The sequence below is a fragment of the Manis pentadactyla genome, chromosome 4 (assembly GCF_030020395.1).
Source record: "Manis pentadactyla isolate mManPen7 chromosome 4, mManPen7.hap1, whole genome shotgun sequence".
Classification (NCBI taxonomy): domain Eukaryota; kingdom Metazoa; phylum Chordata; class Mammalia; order Pholidota; family Manidae; genus Manis; species Manis pentadactyla.
The window spans coordinates 110793429-110814299 of NC_080022.1; the positions used below are offsets into that span (position 1 = coordinate 110793429).

Here is a 20871-nt window from a genome sequence, read left to right on the forward strand (position 1 = left end):
ATACAAATTAAAACCACAATGAGATATCACCTCACACCAGTAAGGATGGCCAGCATTGAAAAGACTAAGAACAACAAATGTTAGAGAGGATGTGGAGAAAGGGGAATCCTCCTAAACTGCTGATGGGAATGTAAATTAGTTCAGCCATTGTGGAAAGCAGTATGGAGGTTCCTCAAAAAGCTCAAAATAGACATACCATTTGACCCAGGAATTCCACTCCTAGGAATTTACCCTAAGAATGCAGCAGCCCAGTTTCAAAAAGACATATGCACCCCTATGTTTATCACAGCACTATTTACAATAGCCAAGAAATGGAAGCAACCTAAGTGTCCATCAGTAGATGAATGGATAAAGAAGATGTGGTACATATACACAATGGAATATTATTCAGCCATAAAAAGAAAACAAATCCTACCATTTGCAACAACATGGCTGGAGCTAGAGGGTATTAGGCTCAGTGAAATAAGCCAGGTGGAGAAAGCCAAGTACCAAATGATTTCACTCATCTGTGGAGCATAAGAACAAAGCAAAAACTGAAGGAACAAAACAGCAGCAGACTCACAGAACCCAAGAATGGACTAACAGTTACCAAAGGGAAAGGGACTGGGAGGATGGGTGGGAAGGGAGGGAGAAAAAGATAAGGGAGAAAACGATTAGCACACATAATGTAGTGGTGGGGGGGAGAGGCACCAGGAAGGCAGTATAGCACAGAGAAGACAAGTAGTGACTCTATAGGATCTTACTATGCTGATGAACAGTGACTGTAATGGGGTATGTGGTGGGGACTTCATAATGGGGGGAATCTAGTAATCACAATGTTACTCATGTGATTGTATATTAATGATACAAAAAAAAAATTGTATAGAACAGTACAAGGTTTTCAACTGACCATGAGCCATTTATATAATTTAAAAAGGCTATGTGAATGTGAAAAAAATGTATTTCCCCTCATTTTTACTCTAAGACTGCCATCTAAACCAGCTCATAAAATTTTAGAAATGAAAGGGGAAAAAAAATGCAAAGCAACTTAGTAAAGCCATATTAATAACTTTCTAATAGAATGTTGGAAACATACAATAAGCACACAAATAGCAGTCAGCAAAAAGTACTCAGCAGGAAAGAAGAGGTGATAAAGCCACAGGCATGTAGGTAATTGTCCAGCCAGACACGGGCTTCTGAGTGAGAAAAGCCAATGAAAACCATCAATGTTATGGTATAGATCTCATATGCCAACACAGTAGGTCATTCTTTTCAAAAAATATTTTAAAAAAGTAATTTAGAGGTCCAAAATTAGCTAGAATGACTTGCTCAAAAATTCAAACACTAAACCAAACTTCTTGGCAGCATATTCTCATATTTGGTGTCTCCAGGTGCATGCGTGGACTCCACCCTAACTCCACCCAGTAGGTGAGAAAAGCAGCTTTTGTTATGTCATCACCAACAACTGGTTTGAGCTTCTCAAATTCCAAATGGGAGACTATCCAAGGCAATGACTAAAGCCCACAGTCCTTAGCTCTGTCTCAGCACACAGGAAGGAAAAAAAGAAAACAAAACACTAGCTTTCAAACTTTCAAATGAAACAGGAGGAGGCATTCAAATATTTATTGACTGAATGGTCATTAGACAAATCTCAACTTCAGTCAAAATCCTCCAATCTTGCAACAGGAAGATGTTTAATTCAACAACTGTCCCTATGCAAGAATCATTCTGCTACATCTATGACCAGATAAATCCAGTCTGTCCGGATGAATGCAAGCTTTGATGGAGGGCTCATTCCTTTGCCACGATGTCCACTTTATTGTAGGACAATTCTAATAGTTAGAACATACTTTTCTAAATTAAATCACCAGCCTTCATCCCCCTATAACTTTCACATAATGGTCCTTGTTCTGTTCTCCAGAGAAATAAAATCTCCCAAGAATGATGGAATTTTCACGGGAAATGATTAGATAAAGCACTTCTCATAAATATTTGTTGTGGATCAACAATACAGTGTTATTGTGAGCTAGCCAGTTGCCTATATTTTCAAAATCCTTCCTTTTGGAAGTTCCACTTCCATGCCCTCTTGAGGTGATGACAGCAATAAAGAATAATAACTAAAAAGTTAGTATTAAGCAGTTTCAAAAACACTGCCTTTCTTATTCATTAACAACAACACTCCTGCAGCAGACTTTTATTTTCAGTTTACAAATACAAAAACAATTAAGGCTTGAAAAGTCAGGTGGGTTGTCCAAAGTCTGAACCAGATATTTTAGATACATGCTCTCTACTGTACCACACTGCTTCTCAAGGCATGAGGATATTAGAGATCCCAGAACTGCATTGATTCTTACCCATTTAATTTTTTCACTATAGAAAGGGATATGCCTCTCTCATATATTTATTAAAGACTTAGACACCTGCCTTGTATTTTCCTCACTTCAAATTCTCCTACCTTCCTCAGCAATTTCAACACCCATCTGCACAATCCATCTACCATATCTGCCTTACAGTTTCATAATCTCATCAAATGCAGAGACCTCCATCTCTCCTCCAACAACTCAGTAATGGACACTGCCATCTCCTGAAAACCTCTAAATTTTCAATTCCCAACATCTTACTATGGCTACAACCTCATTTCCTTCCAGTTCTTCCTCTCTACAACTAAGCCTGCTCTCTCACCTCAAGATATCCTCATGTCAGACTGAGACACGCAATTCCTTAACCACCTTATTCATTAATTCAACAAAAATTATGGAGAGCCTACTATGTGGCAGGCACTATGGTCAGGATTAGGAACACAGCAGTGAACTAGACAGAAACATTTCTACCTCCACAAAACTTCCAGTAAGGAGGGAAAAAAAACACAAGATTTCACAAAGAATTATAAGAAAGAAATATTGGGGGTGGGGGTGCTATCTCCCACAGGGAGTAAGGAAAAGCTCTCCCAAGGAAGTGATAATACATCTAAGGACCAAAGAATGAGTAGGAATTTGAGAGACAAATGAGAAAGACAGAATGCTCTGAGCAGAGGAAACATATATCAACATCTGAGCCAGGAAGGAACGCCAAGTAAGAATGGTGCAAAGAATGATGAAGGCCTAGTGGCTCTGTTAAAGACTGAGATTTATCCTAAAAGTAATGAGAAGCCATTGAAGGGTATTAAGTGGGGGCAGGACATTATCAGATTTGAATTATATTAAAACATCATCTTGGTTGTAGCGAGAAGAATAGTTTGGAAGGCGCAGAAAGGACTGTTTAGAAAATAATTGCATAAGAGATTATGGTAAACTGGACTAGGATAATAGCAGTGAAGATGGAGGAAAACGGATAGACTCCACTTTGGCCCTTCTTGCCTAAGTGAATGTGAACCCAATGACTGGTAACTTATTTTCCTACAAAAATTTGGGTCCTTCATCCTTCTATTTCACCTGCCCAACCTGGATAGATTCCCATGGTGAACTTCTCTGCACTGAATGAGGCTACTGAGCAACACAAGATCGTGTGACCTTGCAGAATACCCAAAATCAAGCAAAAGACAGCAGCTGAAAGGAATGACTTCCAGTGGTACCTCAACCAGTCTTCTCAGTTGCTCTCCACTACCTTCACCATTCTCCTTGAGCCTCTTACCCAATCCTTACCACTTCCCATACTCCTGGCTGATGACCTTGCCTCCAACTTCACAGAAAACATTACGAAGCAAAGCAAGGGAAGTTCCTTCACATTTCCTCCTTTGCCCCTACCTACTAGCTGCCATTCTCCTCTTCCTTGCAAACTCCTTAATATAGACTCCATTCACTGATGCTACTTTCTCACCTTAGGCTCAGCCCTTAACTTACCCAAATAGGCTTCTATTGAAAGAGAATGGCACTGACTCATAGATAAGATCATCACAACCCTCCTTACTGCTTATCAAAAGTGGTGTCTTTGCAGCATTTGACACTTACTGACCACTCCTCCTGCCTCTCTGGCTCTGCATCTTGGTCATCTTTGTGGACTCTTTCTCCTGTGCCTGCACCAAAATTTAGTGCCCCTACAGTTCTAAATTCAGGCCTTCTATCTTCTCATTTTAAAAAATCCCCATGAGAAACTTCATTCATGCCCTTGAGCACCCAAATGCTGATAACTCCACATGTATTCATAGCCCCAAATTCTTTCCACCTCATCTGGGAATCCCACATGCACTTCAAACTCAACACATAAAAACATGAGCTCATTCTCTCATCTCTGTCCCTCACTCTTTCAAACTACTCCTCTGTCAGTATTGCCTATTCTAGAAAATGGCATATTCCCCCAGTCAACAAAGTCACAAGCCTGGATTAACTTCTCTCTTGCCTTATCCTCACTCACAAGTAATCCTTCCCTAAGTTTTACAAATTTTACCTTGAAATTTTCTCAAATCCACCCAACTCTTTCCACAGGTTACATCACTTTTATTCCCTCTCAGGTTTTCATAACCTGGTACACAGGAAATAGCTCCCTAATTACTTCCTCTTCCTCTCTCTAGCCATTGATTGCTTGTGGAGGCTAATCAAAATTCCTATCCATGATAAATGAGGCCCTTCATCATCTAGCTCTACCTAACTCTCCAGCCTTGCTTGCCTCTTATAGTTCCCCTTGCTGTACTGGTAGTTCCCCAAGTCCATATGTGCTTCAAATTTCAGTTCCTTTGCACATATTGTTCCCTCTGCCTGGAATGCTCCTGCTCTAGGAGGCCTATCTCTTCTTTTAAGACTAACTTGAATGCTACCTCATTTGCAAAACCTTTACCTTCCTGAGTTAAATTGCCCACTTCCTCCTTAGTGATACACCTTGTACTTTACCTATATCACATAATTTATCACACTGCACAGTACTGTGTTTATTTACATGTTTGTCTTCCCACCAGACCAAAAGCAATTTGGGGGCAGGAATGTTGTCTTGTTCTCTATCCCTAGTACCCAAGCACCTAGTTGGTACTCAACTTTTGTTCAGATGGAACTGAATTGTACTTGAACAGTACCCAAATACAAACACACACACATGCAGGGTATTGTTGATAATCAGACATATGTTACGTGATAATCAGATAATCATTGTTATAAACAGGCAAGTCTAAAACAATGGCTCATCCCAAGGACATTTGCTCAAGATTGTTATATGATCTTATTTGCAACAGATTTCTCTTCCTAAATATTATTTAGCTACAACCAATATTAAAATCAATATGCATGCTCTCTTGAGGGCCCTACTTAGTAACAGAGAAAAATGACCCCAAATTATATACCAATTGTAGATAATACAGCTACTTTTAAATGCCTGAGAAATTACTGACCCCATTCTCTCATCTACAACATCCCCTAAAGTTTCACCCATTCTCCTGGTTCTACTGATGCATTACAGCTGTGTCTGAGTCCTCTCCAAATGCTCCCAAAACTCACTAGAAAAACACAACATTCAAGACTATCAAGAATATTCAAAGGTCAGAGGGTCCTCCATGTCTACAATGTGAATCCTGAAAAATCCAGACAGGGAGAAAGAGGAGGGACAAAACCCTTAGAAATTTCACACAGTTCTCGATTAGGTGGGAGGGAGAGATGAAAGACTGTCTTGGCAGATTGCTTTTAGTTAATATGGGTCCTTCCACGTGAAAGAAACAAAATATAATCTTCTTAGGAAAAAGAGAACATGGCCAAATTCCATACTAAAGAGACCTATGTAGCACTAAGTGTTACAACCCAGAGATAGTAAAGAGATCAAAAAGGAAGAAAAGAAGTGAAAGGAAGTAGTACTTGTTAAAGTTTTAGACAGTATTTCATTTAACCTTCCAACCAATTCAAAGAGGTGTGTTTATATTGTTAACCTGGTATTACAGATGAAGACGTATTATAGATGAAGATACTAAAGTTCACAAAGAGGTGATCTACCCAAGGTTACACAGTGGTAGAACCAGGATTTTTAGGAACCCAGCCTCTACTGGCTCCCAAGATCAGACATTTGCACTATACCACACTTAGTCCAGGGAGGAGGACTGAGGAAACACCTACATAGAGGTCCACCCTCACTGCTTTAATTTCTTTCCACGACAGACTGAGAGAGAGTCAATTGGCTCTGAATTCAGACAGATCTAGGTTCAAATCCCCCATCTGCTACTAAGGGCTGTGTGATCATGGGTGATATAACCATTTTGTGCCTCTGTTTCTTCATGTATAAATAAATAAATGGGGAAGTATCTGCACTTCCGACATCTTGTTAGGATTAAATAAGATACGTAAAGCCTTTAGGGCAGTGCCTAAATAAATACACAAAAAATGTCAGTTGCCTTCTTTCTGCCTAAACCCTCCCACACACTCTGCTTCACTCTACTGATGTCCAACACAGATCCTGTATATTTCCATCAAAAGCTCCCTCTACTCCTCCCAAACAAATCCTCCAGGCCTACAACCATTTCCAAGGCAGTCTTAAAATACACACACAGTACCCAGTTTATCATTCCCATTCCAGTGTTTTTCAATTCTGAGCCTTCGTGAAAATATCATAAAGGGGCTCCCTTAATTGTACCTTCTACCATAAAGTCTCTCAAAAATAACAGCAAAAGAAAAATGACTGTCCTTTCCTAGATGTACAGACACAGCTGAACAGCTCATTCATTCCCAAATCTCCAAGAGCAATTCCACACATATTTACTGAAATTCCAATCTCTTAATCAGTCCTATCTCCCCATCTTCACCCCTTACTTCTCATTCCAGATTTAAAGATTTTATAATATTTTTAAAATCTCATACATGTTGCCTATTTTTTGGATTATTGGGAAGACCTGGTCCTACCAACCCTGCAGAATTCTGAGTTGTTTTGTACTTCCATTATTGCAGTGCATACTCAAGGAATGTCTACTTTCTCCCCCTAAATCAAAATGAAGAGGAGAAAACAACCCAATCATATAATTTACCTCCCAAAACAATTTATTAGCTTAACATATGCAATTGGTCCCATGGCTTTATCACTGCCCTGGTTTGTATAAATGTCAGAGTAAGATTTAACTTTTTTTTCAAGAGTTTCTAGTTTTTTATCAGGCCTACAAATAGCAAAACGAATCTCTAAGAGACAAATTCCATTAATAGCTGAATGCAAATATAAAGATCAGAGAGAAGTTCAGAAAACTCCTTATAAATTGGCATTTGTCTTTTTCAGTGCTACTGATAAAAGGCTCCTTGCATTACCTTAATTTAAGAATTTAAGAATTTGGAAGGCTTGTACAATGGAAGTGACCTTTGGAAAAAAAGAGGAGAGTCAGAGAGAAAGTCTGTTGTTATAATATTGGCACAACAGTAGCTTGAATAGAAACAGAAATGCTACGTTTATTTTTTTAGATCTAGAGCAGTATGTCTATTTGCCAGTGATTTTTTTTCTTTTTCCTTTCAGCTAAAGCCAAAGATAGTCCAAGGTTTGGTTCTCAGTAAATTCAACTTTAAGAAGAATAGTCTGTAGGAACAAAAGTTCTCTTAAGCCCTTAAAGATTCTGATGACTGAACACTGGACATGAGAGATAAAATAAATACAGTTGACCCTTAAACAACAGGTTTGAACTGCATGGGTCTTCTTTATGCAGATCTTTTTCAATAAATATACTGGAAAATTTTTTGAAAATTTACAATTAAAAAACATTATCTCTAGTTTATTGTTAAGAATAGGACATGAAATACATTTAACATACAAAATATGTGTTAGGGCGGGGCGGGGGTTGTGGGGAGTTGTATCCACTGCTCATGTTACTGATAAGGCTTCCCAGTAAACAACAGGCTATTAGTAGTTAAGTTTTGGGGGAATCAAAAGTTATACACACATGGGAGGTGGGGAGAATGGGCGAAATAGGTAAAGGTACAAACTTCAAATTATGAAATAATTTAGTCATAGGGATGGAAGTATAGGATAAAGAATATAGCTCATAATATTAGAGTATCTTGTATAGTGACAAATGGTAACTGCACTTATGGTGAGCGTTTAGTAATGTATATAATTGATGAATCACTAATATAATATTGTATATAAACTGTTATTTCAATTAAGAAACATACACAGAATTTTGACTGCAAGGGAGGTTAGTACTCCTTAATCTCCTTGTTGCTCAAGGGTCAATTGTACTACAAATGAACAGAAGCTAGTCTTAAGAGCAAAACACACTACTTCTTTAGAATCAATCCTCAAACATTCAGTAGCTGACAAACATTCAGTAGCTCCCCTTATTGATTTCTAATTACTTGTCATTTCACTGTACTCTGTAATTAATTATCCATAGGAAATTAATTCACTTTGTAAATTTCTTCTGGTTAATCAACTTCCTTCAGCATACAACTACTAACCAATTTTTTTAGAAGTCTCAATCAGAAGAAGAAATCTTTATAAAATTATGTAATTCAGTTCAAAGACAAGATTCTTTTTATTACTATGATTATTGTTTAAATTCTCCATCTGCAGGTTCCATAGTCCCATCTTTCCTGGCCATATCTGAATGTCATTTGAACTCTTACAGGCCCAGTATGTGAAATATTCACTGGCACTTGCTGATATCATATACTGCCTTGGAATATTATTTGGCCTTCCTGAGACTCACATTTTATCTCTCCAATTTTGACTATTAGTCATTCATTCAAAATTTACCAAGCTGGGTCTACCATGTACCAGGCACTGTGCTAGGGCCTGGAAACAAATGAAGAGAAACCATAATCCTACCTTCAAGAGAAATCCAAACATGTTATTAGTGCCCAGTGGGGTAGGAAGAGATATAAGGAGCAACCAGTTTACCTGGATGGGTAAGGGAAGTTTCTCAAACTGAATCTTTAGGATGTGTTAAGAGCTCACCAGGCTGAATAACAGATATATTTCAGACAGAATTAAGATCCTTGAGGGTGGCTCATTTCTTTTATACTTTAAAAAATTCTGAACAGGCCTAATAAATTGCTTGGTACGAAGATGCCTAACAAATATTCATGGTTCTAAATTATTCATGCTAGTCCAGTGTGTGGATAATTGAGAAATAATTTATACTTAAAATAGGCTTGTGAATAATTAGTGGTTTTGAGTGTCATCATTTACCCTAGATACATATAACCAAGGTCTATAGGGACAAATATATTTGTAGAGCTGTCTGTTCACTAAGAATAGCTTCCCTTTTGCTATTAATTTTTTTTTGTTTTTAAAGCACTTTCACAAACATGGCCTTATTGAATAAAAAATTTTTTAATTAAATACTTTGTTTTTAATCCCCTCTTTTGATGGAAAACACATATATACAGAGAAGCTTCCAAAGCTTAAATGATGCCCCAGATAGCAGGGAGCTTGGACCTGGGTAATCTGAATCTCGATATAGTGTTCACATCAGTTCTCCAGGGATTTACAGTAAAATCCAATTAGTCTAGCAATGCAAATGCTACAGGCTACACAACTCTTTATTATTTTTCTTCTAAAAATACTATCAATATTTATCCACACTGTCTATTAGCAACCACCATCCTCCCTACCACCCCCCCTGCATATTTCTATTTCCAGGTAAGAAGCAGAACCTTCAATTCAGAGTATCCTGGGCATTATTTGGATTTCATTCATTTGTATAGGTTGTGCCTTTTGTGGTGGTAATTTTAAGCAAGCCTTTTATATTTATTCACATAAAATCATTATGAGCACTTATACAGTCTAACTATCCTAGTCTACCTGGAATATACACTATACACTTTTATTATTTACATAATTTACCCTTCACATTTTGGTCTTATGTAGAACAACCTTGGTTGTGAGACACAGAAAGTCTATTTTCCTTGTTTAGCACTTTAGAATTATGGACTTTAGAACTAGGACATCAGAGATCACTTCACTCCATATCCTCAAGTTACAGATGAGAACACTAAGAACCAGGTAAGTGAGATTAAGTGATGCCCAAAGTCACAGAGCTAACTAGTGATAAAACTGCATACAAAACATAAATCTGTAGACTCCAATTCCAGTAATTTTTCCTTGAATTCACATATATCAAAAAATTTCAATTCTCCATGTGATCCACTTTATGGACTTATCTATAAAAACTTCCTTTCCTCCTGTCACCTAGCTAAATCTCTTATTCTACAGATACGTAACCAAAGAAAAAGATGTACATTTAGGAAGTTAAATCACTTAAGGGAACCACATTAAGAAAGGGAAATCATTTTTGTTAAGAAAATCATGAAGGCATGCTAAAATCAAATCAACATTTTTATTTTCCTCATCATCACTAAAGATATAAACTGGATTTTAAAATGTTCTAGCACTATATCCCTAAGGTCTGAAGTTTTGGAGCAAGAGGGTAGGATAAAATTATGTGTGACAGTGACAGATTTTTCTTTTTATTTTCTATCAGTAGTTTGAAGCTATAATATACTTCTCATATGCTATTAAGAAATCACCACAATAACTAAATTTGGAACAGGATAAAAACTAATAACTCAAGAGAGAAACAAAGCACCAACTTTTTAGGTATTACTTCTCCTTGTTCAAAAGTGTAAAATGCCTGGAAGCCTGGCACAACCAAAGCAATCTTTTCCTCACATTCACTTTTAATTCACGTTTGTTTGTGGGTTCCAGGGAAAACACCAAGATAGGTATCAGCTAACTTCCTGTATTTTTTACAATACACTTTTATTATTTACATAATAATAAATATTATTAAACAGGCACTACCACCACAGACAGAAAAAAGATAAAGAGGAAATATTTTAAAGTTAAGAGGTTTTTTTCAAAATTTACTAAACAATTTGCTTCTTCAAATTATTAAAATCACATGTTCTTCTCCAAGAATGCCAATCATCAGAAGTTGACCGTACAGTTTTGGGTAACACCTAACCAAATATTTTAGTCAAAGGCACTGTTTCCTTAATCTTACTACTAGAAGGCCAGGCAGATACTGCCCTGGACTGATACATTTTTTATTTATTGTAAGATACATATTGTAGGAATGTGGTTTATCTTACCAACAAACTGGGATGAGTTCTTTCCTGTGAAGACAGATGCTTCCAGCAGATGTACTATAAGCCTCTAAGGTCAAACATTACGACAAATCCTGTTAAACTTTCTTACCATCAAAGTACCATAGGTGACCCTTCACAGTGACATAGCCTCAGGCCAAGTTCTCAGTGTGACAAGTCTCTGCTTTTCCTTCTCCCTTCCACAAAAAGTACAAATGGTATCAATTAGTACACAAATCATCTGGCAAATATCCCATCATCCTCTAAGTTTTTCTCCTTGAAATTAATTCAGGAAACTCACCCTTGTAAGAATGAGTCCTATCCCATTAGTATGTGTAGTATTATTATTGGTAGTGGTGGTGGTGACAGCCACTGCTAGCTCCGCAGCTCACAAAACACCTTCAAATACATTACCTCACTCCCCAAAAACGAATGGAGAGGAGATAAAAGGGAACATCACAGGCAACTAGCTCAAATATCAAAGTCAAACCCAGTTTAACTGGAATTGAAAAGCAAGCATTCTCCATTCTACCAAAGGGTCAAGAAGTTATTGCTATCAAAAAGCACAGGATTGACTCTAGCAAAGCAAAATCACAAATTTTGCCCATACATGCTAAGCCTATTGATTCAATTTGTAAATGTTAAGACCACAGTCTCAGCAAGAATCTGATATTATACATCTTTGATATCCCAACCCCTTTCCCAAATGCTTTACTCAGTTAGAAGCTCAATGAATATTCTTCTAGAAAAGTCATAATGCGGAAGCTGCCCTTGAAAGACAAACTGACAACACTCAGCACTCAAGTACCTATATGAGTTAACCAATCAAGTACCAAGCACCAAATTAGACATATCCACATAAATCATTTCATTAACCTTAGGAACCATGACCAGATACATTTCCAAAACTAAATAGTTTTCTCATACTTACAACCTTGATCCCACCTAATTAATCCCTAGAACTCAACTGGAACTCAAGTTCTACTGAAACTCAGCTTTTCACTCTCAAGACTTAATTTTTAAATGCTTTCTACTAGGTAATGCTCAACAAAAAATCCTTGTGCCTGTTTTTAAGCACCTAACTCCAGAAAAACAGCACTCATCCCAGGTATGGCATGTGGTGATAAAGGCCATAATCTAGAACAAGTACTCTCTTGGATCACATCACACTGGCTAAAGAATAAACCTAAAATGCTAACAAAAATGGAATTATCAGCTAGGCAGAAGACACTGGATTTTAACAGTCTTCCCAACCTCAAGACTATTTTCCAGGTCTCTGAATACAGAAAGCCTTCTCCATTTGAGTGAACTGCAGAAGGCAAGTTTGACCCACAAGTCCTCATTCACATACTTGTCAGAGAGAACTGGTGGAAAAAGAAAAAAAAATTCCAACAGGCATGACCACATTACAATGTTAACAACACATTACTCACCACTGTGCTACAAGAAAGAACTTGCAAACGGGCAAGCAACATTTAGGAGGCCAGGAAAAAAAAAACAAAACTCTTCCAGCCCTCAAAGCACAAACAAATCCAAACGCCAAAGCAGGTCACACTGTCCATTTTATACCCAGGTACAAGTGGATGGAGAGGGAGTGGGAAGAGGGGAGGGAAAGAAAGGAAAAGCATTATTGGGCAGGTGTGCTTTTCAGCACCAAGACAGATTTCTTTCTTGGATTCATCAAGATACTGGGGGGGTCCCACCTATTTTTATAACTTGATTTATTCACATAATCACAGAGAACATACAATATATATAAACAGCAGCATAATATTGTAATGGTTGCAAACATTTCATTTGGAATCCGTCAGAGCTATATCTAGCTCTGCCACTTCCTTGGCCATGTTACTTAACTTCTCTGTGCGTTAGCAGGGACTTCATCTGATATTCACTGTGGTATCTTCAGCACCTTAAACAGTATCTAAATATTTTGGATTAATTATTTTATTAACAGTAACAAATATTTTGGATGAATTAATCTGTAAATAGGTGTAAGATGACCTATTATATGGAATTGTTAGGAGTATCAAATGAGGTGATATATAAAGCAAGTGTCCCACTATTAAACAGTAAGGTTTTCTTCCCTTAACTCCCCCAGCCAGTTCAGAAGTTATAACCAAAGTTATGGCAAGGGTTGGATAGGTTAAGAATTGTAGAAGCCAAGCATTGGAACATGTTTACTCCTTGGGACCTAGTCACAAATTCCAGGGGTATTTAATCTCGGCAGATGAAATTATATAACAGTGCCAGTCCCTTACAGTAGGTACAGAATAAATGTTAGCTGATCCAGAAACTGCTATTTTGAGTCTTTGGGTATCTGTTACGAGATAGATAAAAGCCTCTCAGGAAAGAAAAAGGGAGGAGGAAAGAAAGGAAAGAAAAGGGAAGTGAGGGAAAGAAAGAGTGAGAATGAATCACATCTTAAATATACCTGACTACATATTTAAAAACCGAACACAAAGGGTTTTTTAGAAGGCTATTCAATTCTCTAAAAACTTCCCATTAGAAAAAATACTCTACTGAGTCACAGTATTTACTGGCCTTTTTAGGTAATAAAATCTGTGTAACTAAATTGTTCTTAACTGCTGACATGGTAAATAGGCTTGAAAGACTTGGGTCTAAAACTCTCTTCCCTTTACTCCAAAAAGACTAATGGGGCTTCTGAGGCTATTTCACCTATTGCTTATAACCAAAGCAATCTATCTACATGCAGGGGGAATGACTATTTCATCTTCAAAACTCAGGGTTACAGAGTATATGCAATTAAATCCAAAATCTAAAGGTATCTTTCTCCTTGACTATGAAGAACTGAATCTCAGAAGAAGATAGCTCTAAGAAATCTGGGTCACTGCTGCATTGTGAGCCTGGTAGTATACACATTTAGTGTCTAAATGAAGGGAAACCTATGCAGAACTGAAACAGCTTGTGGTTAAACCTCATCATAATGTGGTCTTGAACTTCCCATTTCACTTCCCAGGCATCTGCTCTGTTCTTAACCACTTGACTGACCTCCTCTTAGGCAATATGATACAATAGAAAAAGCCCTGAACAACTGTCAAAAGAATGGGCTCTACACCAAGTTCTACTACAAGCCGTGCATTTAAACCAGTCACTTAAACTCTCTGTATTCAGTATTAACTGAGAATGTTGGGCTAAACTCAGTGCTCTTCAAAGATTTCTACCAAGGTATCCCTTTACAGAATAGGTATATCAGAAATGAAATCCAGCCCCCATATTGCTATAACCCAAATTGAAAACATGTGCATTGTTCTGTCTATCACTTTCCCACAAAAGCAGTTACCAATTCTCTTATTTTTCTTCAAAGCACTTGAATTTCTCCCCTTTCTCCATTATCATCACCCCTGCAGAGCCTCCTTCCCAGGAACTATTTTAACAGTCCTCCACCTAGGTCTCTTCTTCCATTTTACATCACATAACTGTATCAATTTTCCTAAAACACTAATATACACACCCATTCCGTGCTTAGGGATGTTTCATCACTCTAAGTATAAACCAAATTCCTCTGCCTGAGATTTAAGGACCATTCCAATTTATCTAAGTCTCCAACTCTATTAATCTCATTGCCCTCCTAGGTGAAACACTATGCTACCAACTGTCTACTTGTTCTGCCCCCAAAACTAGGTGGGCTCAGCTCAGTTCTCATGCCTTGAATGTTTTCCCTCTCTACTTATCCCATCTTCTCTCTTCTCTAAGGCCTAGATTATCCTAAGTGTAAAATTTTTCTCTACCTACTCCAAGTTTCTCTGTAATCTCTACATAAGTGTACTTCTCACTTAACACTAGCCCCCATGACTTTGTATCCGACTCTTTATCCTTTTATGCAAATATTCAGTCTTCACAACTAATTATTAAGTTCTTGATGACTTTAATTCTTTATATATCTGAGGCCTAACTTTTCAGAAGGTAGATATCCAATAAAATGTTTCTTGTTGATGGCAACTAGCCATTTAAATTTTCTAGGCTTCATTTACCTCACCTAGAAAATTATGACAATATGTAAATTTCCTTTCGGTTCTAAAAATGCTATATGATAGTATACATTACTACTATACAGCCTGTTTCTTTTTCATATTTCTTTCTATGCATGTATTTATGTATACATAACTATATCCTATTTAATATAGAATGTAAATTCCCAAGAGGCCTATTCTCCTACTACTTGTTTAGTTTATTTACTGGCTTAGCACTTCCATGGCATCCCCTTGGAGCATCTTGTCCAAATTCCAGTACACAACAGTTGTTCAGTAGACAGGAATTTATAGTCTCAACCAGGCAGCAAACATTAAGAGAAATATGCATAGATCATTTTTTTCATCTTAATATCCATAAAGAACTGGTATATTACAAGAAATTACAAAGAAGATATGAGAGAGAAGGAATTTAATGTTGTTAAAATGACAGGTTAGCTTATGCCAAATAGCTAGGAATTTTAGGTAACCAAAGAAGCTAGAATGTAAATCTTAGGTCTAACTCCCAAATTCTATTTTCAGAATTCTGACAAGTACAGGAAGCCTCTACCTCTGGTCAGTAAACAAGCACCAAAAATTCTTCATGTCCACTATCTTGTCCTTAGTATTGATCGAAATATTCAGAGAATGAATGGTCTAACACTCAGCCAGGTAAGCTCCCAGTTCAAAGAAAATCAAAGCAAATACTTACAAAGGAACTCATAAGAGTAGGTAAGTTTTTAAAACAGATAAGAACTTGCTGTCTAAAATATTTTTGTTAGTAGTATATTTTTCCACTGTCCTGCCTCAATTGCTCACATGGGACTATCTTCATATAAATATCAAGACCTGATTTTGGGAGCCAAGATGGCGGCATGAGTAGGGCAGTGGAAATCTCCTCCCAAACCCATATATACTTTTGAAAATACAACAAATACAACTATTCCTAAAAGAGAGACCAGTGGATTCAGTACAACAGCCAGGCTACATCTACATCTGCGAGAACTCAGCATAGCACTAAGGGGGTAAGATACAAGCTGCGGCCGGGCAGGACCCGAGTGCTCTACCCACCCTAGCTCCCTGGCAGAAGGAAAGGAGTCGGAGAGGGGAGGGAGTGGAAGCCCAGGACTGCTAATCAACCAGCTCTAGTAATCTGCACCAGGAGCACAGACACACATTTCATGGTGTGCTGGATATTAGAGAAACAGAAAAGCAAAATCTGCTAGCAGGTCCCTGCAACCAGCTCCCGGGACAAAAGAAAAACGAGTGCTTTTTGAAAGTCTTAAAGAGACAAGGGCCTAAAGGCTGGACAGAAGCATTCTGGCACACTCAGCCCAGCAGGCTGGGAATCCTGAGGAAATACAGGCACACCAGCCCCCTGGGTGCCAACGCAGCCCTGAAGCCCCTCGCGGTGATAATCAGCCTGCCAGTCATTCCCCTGGCCGGCGCAGCCCCTGACACAGCAGCCCAGTAGCCGGAGAGCAGCCATGGGCACCTGCAATGGTGGCAGAGCTGGCGGGGAGCGGCCACGCACCCAGCAGCCACCCAGAATCTCCTCCTGGTGCGCAGCCACCTGGGACAGACCCAAAGGCAACCACACATGCAGCTGCCCGGAGCAGGTAGAGGAAACCGGGACAAGGCATGAAGGGGCGCCGCTCTTGCAGGAGAGCACACCCAGCATGCCTGCCACTCCCTGCAGGGCTCTGGGCTACCCTGACGGCGACCCCGCCCACGGCAGCTTAGGGGATTAACCCGGAGGCTGCTCCGGGAGTGTGGGTAACTGACACAGGCAGCAGAGAAGGGCAAGGCGACCAGCAAACAGGAAAGGACTTTGTTCTCCCAGCTGACACATGCACTACATGCCTACAGCTACCTCTATTGCCATGAAAACGCAGAATAATTTGGTCCAGTCCAGAATTACCCAGACAACACCCAAGAGAGGGCCTGGGGAAATAGATTTAACTAATCTTCCTGCAGAAGAATTCAAAACAAAGGTCATAACCATGCTGATAGACCTCCAGAGAAATATGCAAGAGCTGAAGGAGCAAGTAAGGAGGGAGAATACAGAAATAAAACAATCTCTGGAAGGACTTAAGAACAGACTGAATGAGGTATAAGAGGCCATTAATGGATCAGAAATCAGAGAACAGGAATACAGAGAAGCTGAGGCAGACAGAGATAAAAGGATCTCCAGAATGAAAGACTATTAAGAGAACTGAGACCAATCAGAACAGAAAAATATTCACATTATACGGGTGCCAGAAGAAGAAGGGAGAGAAAAAGGGATAGAAAGTGTCTTGGAAGAAATAATCACTGAAAACTTCCCCAAACTGGGGGAGGAAATAGTCTCTCAGACCATAGAGGCCCACAGAACTCCCAACTCAAGGGACCCAAGGAGGACAACACCAAGACACATAAAAATTAAAATGGCAAAGATCAAGGACAAGGAGAGACTATTAAAGGCAGCCAGAGAGAGAAAAAAGGTCACCTACAAAGGAAAACCTATCAGGCTATCATCAGACTTCTCAACAGAAACCTTACAGGCCAGAAGAGAATGGCATGATATATTTAATGCAGTGAAACAGAAGGGTCTTGAACGAAGAATACTGTATCCAGCATGATTATCATTTACATATGAAGGAGGGATTAAACAATTCCCAGACAAGCAAAAGTTGAGGGAATTTGCCTCCCACAAACCACCTCTACGGGGTATTTTAAAGGGACTGCTCTAGATGGAAGCACTCCTAAGGCTAAATAGATGTCAACAGAGAAAACAAAATCACACGAAAGAAAGCAGACCAACCAAATACTAACTAAAGGCAAAAAATAAAATCAACTACCCAGAAAAGTAGTCAAAGGAAACACAAAAGGGTACAGAATAAAACACCTAACATATAAAGAATGGAGGAGCAGGAATAAGAAGGGAGAGAAATAAAGAATCGTCAGAGTACGTTTATAATAGCTTAATAAGAGAGTTAAGTTAGTTAGATAGTAAAGAAGCTACCCTTGAACCTTTGGTAACCATGAATCTAAAGCCTGCAATGGCAATAAGTACATATCTTTCAATAATCACCCTAAATGTAAATGGACTGAATGCACCAATCAAAAGACACAGAGTAACAGAATGGATAAAAAAGCAAGACCCATCTATATGCTGCTTACAAGAGACTCACCTCAAACCCAAAGACATACACAGACTAAAAGTCACGGGATGGAAAAAGATATTTCATGCAAACAATAGGGAGAAAAAAGCAGGTGTTGCAGTTACTTGGATCAGACAAAATAGACTTCAAAGCAAAGAAAGTAACAAGAGGTAAAGAAGGACATTACATAATGATAAAGGGGCAGTCTAACAAGAGGATACAACCATTATAAATATATACACACCCAATAAGGGGGAACCAACATATGTGAAACAAATACTAACAGAATTAAAGGAGGAAATAGAACGCAATGCATTTGTTCTAGGAGACTTCAACACACCACTCATTCCAAAGGACAGATCAACCAGAAAATAAGAAAGGACACAGAGGCACTGAAAAACACACTAGACCAGATGGACTTAACAGACATCTACAGAATTCTACACCCAAAAGCAGCAGGATACACATTCTTCTCAAGTGCACATGGAACATTTTCCAGAAGAGACCACATACTAGGCCACAAAAAGAGCCTCAGTAAATTCAAAAAGATTGAAATTCTACCAACAAACTTCTCAGAACACAAAGGCATAAAACTTGAAATAAATTGTTCAAAGAATACAAAAAGGCTCACAAACACATGGAGTCTTAACAACATGCTCCTAAATAATCAATGGATCAATGACCAAATTAAAACAGAGATCAAGCAATATATGGAGACAAATAACAACAACAGCACAAAGCCCCAACTTCTGCGGGACGCAGTGAAGGCAGTTCTAAGAGGAAAGTATATTGCAATCCAGGCCTATTTAAAGAAGGAAGGACAATCCCAAATGAATAGTCGAAAGTCACAATTATTGAAAATGGAAAAAGAAGAGCAAATGAGGCCCAAAGTCAGCAGGATGGACATAATAAAGATCAGAGAAGAAATAAATTCAGAAAAATAAAACAATAGAAAAAAAATCAATGAAACCAAGAGTTGGTTCTTTGAAAAAATAAATGAAACAGATAAGCCCTTAGCCAGACTTATTAAGACAAAAAGAGAATCTATACACATCGACAGAATCAGAAATGAGAAAGGAAAAATTACGACGGACCCCACAGAAATACAAAAAATTATTACAGAATACTATGAAAATCTATATGCTAACAAGCTGGAAAACCTAGAAGAAATGGACATCTTCCTAGAAAAATACAACCTTCCAAGACTGACCAAGGAAGAAGCAGAAAATCTAAACAGACCAATTACCAGCAAAGAAATTGAATTGGTAATCAAAAAACTACCCAAGAGCAAAATCCCCGGGCTGGATGGATTCACCACTGAATTTTATCAGACATATAGAGAAGACATAACACCCATTCTCCTTAAAGTTTTCCAAAAAATAGAAGAGAAGGGAATACTCTCAAACTCATTCTATGAAGCCAGCATCACCCGAATACCAAAACCAGGCAAAGACCCCACCAAAACAGAAAATTACAGACCAATATCCTTGATAAACATAGATGCAAAAATACTCAACAAAATAATAGCAAACCAAATTCAAAAATGCATCAAGAGGATCATACACCATGATCAAGTGGGATTCATCTCAGGGATGCAAGGAAGGTACAACATTCGAAAACCCATCAACATCATCCATCACATCAACAAAAAGAAGGACAAAAACCACATGATCATTTCCATAGATGCTGAAAAGGCATTTGACAAAATTCAACATCCATTCATGATAAAACTCTCAACAAAATGGGTATACAGGGCAAATACCTCAACATAATAAAGGCCATATAGGACAAACCCACAGCCAACATCACACTTAACAGTGAGAAGCTGAAAGCTTTTCCTCTAAGATTGGGTAAAAGACAGGGATGCCCACTCTCCCCACTGTTATTCAACATAGTACTGGAGGTCCTAGCCATGGCAATCAGACAAAACAAAGAAATACAAGGAATCCAGATTGGTAAAGAAGAAGTCAGACTGTCACTATTGCAGATGACATGATATTGTACATAAAAAACCCTAACGACTCCATTCCAAAACTACTAGAACTAATATCTGAACTCAGCAAAGTTGCAGGATACAAAATTAATACACAGAAATCTGTTGCTTTCGTATACACTAACGATGAACTACCAGAAAGAGAAATCAGGAAAACAATTCCCTTCACCATTGCATCAAAAGAATAAAATACCTAGGAATAAACCTAACCAAGGAAGTGAAAGACCTGTACCCTGAAAACTACAAGACACTCTTAAGAGAAATTAAAGAGGACACTAACAAATGGAAACTCATCCCATGCTCTTGGCTAGGAAGAATTAACACTGTCAAAATGGCCATCCTGCCTGAAGCAATCTACAGATTCAATGCAATGCCTATCAAAATACTAACAGCATTCTTCAATGAACTGAGCCAAATAGTTTTAAAATTCATATGGAAGCACAAAAGACCCCAAATAGCCAAAGCAATCCTGAGAAGGAAGAATAAAGCAAGGGGGATCTCGCTCCCCAACTTCAAGCTCTACTACAAAGCCACAGTAATCAAGACAATTTGGTACTGGCACAAGAACAGACCCACAGAGCAGTGGAACAGAATAGAGAGTCCAGATAGTAACCCAAACATATACGGTCAATTAATATATGATAAAGGAGCCATGGACATACAATAGGGAAACAACAGCCTCTTCAACAGCTGGTGTTGGCAAACTGGACAGCTACATGCAAGAGAATGAAACTGGATTATTGTTTAACCCCATACACAAAAGTAAATTTTGAAATGGATCAAAGACCTGAATGTAAGCCATGAAACCATAAGACTCT

At 38.3% G+C, this 20871-nt stretch overlaps 1 protein-coding gene across 3 annotated transcripts in view; it reads right to left on the minus strand.

The window, feature by feature from the left end:
* Positions 1-20871, minus strand: part of OTUD7B (OTU deubiquitinase 7B) — a 66158-nt gene that overhangs the window by 33541 nt on the left and 11746 nt on the right. Inside the window, exon 1 of one of the 3 annotated variants that reach the window (XM_036900454.2) lies at positions 10956-10974. The exons of the other annotated variants lie outside the window; for them this stretch is intronic. The gene's annotated coding sequence lies outside the window, so the exon portion shown is untranslated. Of the gene's footprint in view, positions 1-10955; positions 10975-20871 lie in introns of those variants that run through there. 3 annotated transcript variants of the gene reach the window in all.